A 3,887-nucleotide genomic window follows, 5' to 3' on the forward strand; every position below is an offset into this window, starting at 1 on the left:
TTATTCCCATCTTTACTCCAGCATCTTTGCAAAGCATAGAGATTAGGCTTGGATAGGCCAATCTGGCGTCCTTAGAATTCCTGTTTGCTATTTTGTATAGCTCACATGAGATCAGCTGATGGACTTCCACTTCTTTTCCCAACATGATACAGTGAATCATTACTGCTCTTTTAATAGTGACTTCAGAACGGTTGCTGGTGGGCAATATGGAACGCCCTATGAAGTCTAGCCAACCTCTGGCTACTGGTTTTAGATCTTCCCTTTTGAGTTGAACTGGGATGCCAGTCGTGCTGGTGGTCCACTTGGCTCCAGGGATGCATATATCCTCCAGAACTTTGTCCAGCCCTTTATTGACCCTCATCATTCTCCTATTAAAGGAGTCTGGGTAATCTTTCAGTTGGGGAAGCTTAAATATCTCCCTGATCTTGTCAGAATTGGTATGAATGATCTTTCCCCTGACTACAGTCCGATGGTCAAAGAGAGCGGCTCCAATTATTCTTTGCCTTTCTGTCTGCCATAGATTAGCATAAAATTCCTGAACCATGTTCCTTCCCACTTTCGTTCCAGGATTGGCCAGAATTTCCCAATTCCTGTTTCGAATTTGCTCTTGGATCTCCGGATATTCATCTTCTTTTAGATCAAATCTGACTTCCGGGATCACTGATCTGTGACTCATTATCTTGTAGTAATGGTCTGAATGTTCTTTAGTTAAGAACTTCCCTTGATTCCAAAGTGGCTTTGGAGTGTTTTCTTTCTTGCCTCTTGGGTTGGGTTGTTTTCCTTTAGGAGCCATGATCTTTAGTGGGTATATTTTTGTGATCACGGATAAAACACACCAAACTTAGAGCTTTGCTTGTCCTCAAGCAAAAGAGAAGAAAGAAGAGGGATAGAAGGAGAGCAAGTGTTGGATGGTGATGAGGAGGATGCGCCGAACTCAAAATATAGGGAGGGGGGAGGGTAATTTTCGAAAATAAGAAAGAGATAAGATAGAAAATATGATTTATAAAAGATAGATATGATAAGAAAAAGATATAGTTTAAAAAGAGAAAGATATGAATGATAATTTAAAAGATAAATCTGAAATTTTTAATTTTGAAAAAGATTTTAAAAAGATAATTGAGTTTTGAAAACAAACTTAAAAGAGTTGGATTGGATTGGAAAACCATTTGTTTTTTTGGATTAAGATATATTTAAAATTTTTGAAACATGGAATTTTAGAAATCAGGGTTTTTAGAAAAACTAATTTGATATGATGGATGACAATTTGGAATATGTTTATGTAAGAAATCATGAATTGAAACATAAAAATTTAGAAAAATTAGGATTAAAAATAAATTTTTACCTCCTCCCACCATCCTGGCGTTAAACGCCCACATGGTGCATGTTTTGGGCGTTTAACGCCCAAATGTTGCTTCTCCTGGGCGTTCAACGCCCATCTGGTGCTTCTTTCTGGCGTTGAACGCCAGGAAGTCCTTTGTCACAGGGCGTTTTTCTGAACGCCCAGGATGCTAGCAGACTAGCGTTAAACGCCCAGAAGGTGCTTCTTTCTGGCGTTTAACGCCCAGAAGATGCTCCTTTCTGGCGTTTAACGCCCAGATGGCTACCCTTACTGGCGTTAAACGCCCAGTGGGTGCTTCTTTTGGGCGTTCAACGCCCAAAGTATTTCTTACTGGCTTTTTCACGCCAGTGAGCTTCCAATTTTCCTTGTAACTTTGTGACTTTAACCAATTGCTATTTCACCTTTTGAAGATACTGTAGCATCTACCTGTAAAACTTCAAATTATTAGAAAAACGAATAAAATTAAATTTTGTGATTGGCATGGGTTGCCTCCCAGCAAGCGCTTCTTTAATGTCATTAGCTGGACTATCACTGATCTTCAATTAAGTCTCAGTCTTGAGCATTCTTGCTCGAAATTACCTTCAAGATAGTGTTTAACTCTTTCTCCATTAACAATGAACTTTTTGTTAGAGTCATTATCCTGAAGTTCTATGTATCCATATGGTGATACGCTTGTGATTACATATGGACCTCTCCACCGGGATTTTAATTTCCCGGGGAATAATTTGAGCCTTGAATTAAATAGCAGAACTTTCTGTCCTGGCTCAAAGACTCTGGATGACAATTTCTTATCATGCCATCTTTTTGCTTTCTCCTTGTAAATTTGTGCATTCTCGAAAGCATTGAGTTTAAATTCCTCTAGCTCATTTAACTGGAGCAATCGTCTTTCCCCAGCTAACTTGGCATCAAGGTTCAGGAATCTGGTTGCCCAGTAGGCCTTGTGTTCCAGTTCCACTGGCAAGTGACACGCCTTTCCATACACAAGCTGGTATGGAGAGGTCCCTATGGGGGTCTTGAATGCTGTTCTGTATGCCCACAGAGCATCATCCAAGCTTCTTGCCCAATCCCTTCTACGGTTAATTACAGTCCGTTCCAGGATTCTTTTAAGTTCTCTATTTGAGACTTCAGCTTGCCCATTAGTTTGTGGATGATATGGAGTAGCTACCCTATGGTTGACTCCATAACGTACCAGAGCAGAGTAAAGCTGTTTATTACAGAAATGAGTGCCCCCATCACTGATTAACACTCTAGGGATACCAAATCTGCTGAAGATATGTTTCTGGAAGAATTTTAACACTGTTTTAGTGTCATTAGTGGGTGTTGCAATAGCTTCCACCCATTTGGATACATAATCCACTGCCACCAGAATATAAGTGTTTGAGTATGATGGTGGGAAAGGTCCCATGAAGTCAATGCCCCATACATCAAACAACTCAATCTCCAAGATTCCTTGTTGAGGCATGGCATAACTGTGAGGTAGGTTGCCTGATCTTTGGCAACTATCACAATTAAGCACAAACGCTCGGGAATCTTTATAGAGAGTAGGCCAGTAGAAGCCACTTTGGAGGACTCTTGTGGCTGTTCGCTCACTTCCAAAATGTCCTCCATACTGTGATCCATGGCAGTGCCATAAAATCTTTTGCGCTTCTTCTTTAGGCACACATCTACGGATTACTCCGTCTGCACATCTCTTGAAGAGATATGGTTCATCCCAAAGATAGTACTTTGCATCTGTGATCAATTTCTTTGATTGCACCCTACTGTACTCTTTGGGTATGAATCTCACTGCCTTGTAGTTTGCAATGTCTGCAAACCATGGCACTTCCTGGATGGCAAAGAGTTGCTCATCCGGAAAAGTTTCAGAGATCTCAGTGAGAGGGAGGGACGCCCCTTCTACTGGTTCTATTCGGGACAGGTGATCTGCTACTTGATTCTCTGTCCCTTTTCTGTCTCTTATTTCTATATCAAACTCTTGCAGAAGCAACACCCATCTGATGAGTCTGGGTTTTGAATCCTGCTTTGTGAGTAGATATTTAAGAGCAGCATGATCAGTGTACACAATCACTTTTGATCCTACTAAATAAGATCTGAATTTGTCAATGGCGTAAACCACTGCAAGTAGCTCTTTTTCTGTGGTTGTGTAATTCTTCTATGCATCATTTAGAACACGGCTGGCATAGTAAATGACGTGCAGAAGCTTGTCATGCCTTTGTCCCAACATTGCACCAATGGCATGGTCACTGGCATCACACATCAATTCAAATGGTAATGTCCAGTTTGGTGCAGAGATGATTGGTGCTGTAACCAATTTAGCTTTCAGAGTCTCAAATGCCTGCAGACACTCTTTATCAAAGATAAATGGCGTGTCAGCAGCTAGCAGGTTGCTCAGAGGTTTGGCGATTTTTGAAAAATCCTTTATAAACCTCCTATAGAATCCTGCATGCCCCAGAAAGCTTCTGATTGCCTTAACATTGGCAGGTGGTGGTAATTTTTCAATTACCTCTACTTTAGCTTGATCCACCTCTATTCCCTTGTTCGAGATTTTGTG

This window comes from Arachis hypogaea, chromosome 6 (genome assembly GCF_003086295.3).
Source record: "Arachis hypogaea cultivar Tifrunner chromosome 6, arahy.Tifrunner.gnm2.J5K5, whole genome shotgun sequence".
Classification (NCBI taxonomy): Eukaryota; Viridiplantae; Streptophyta; class Magnoliopsida; order Fabales; family Fabaceae; genus Arachis; species Arachis hypogaea.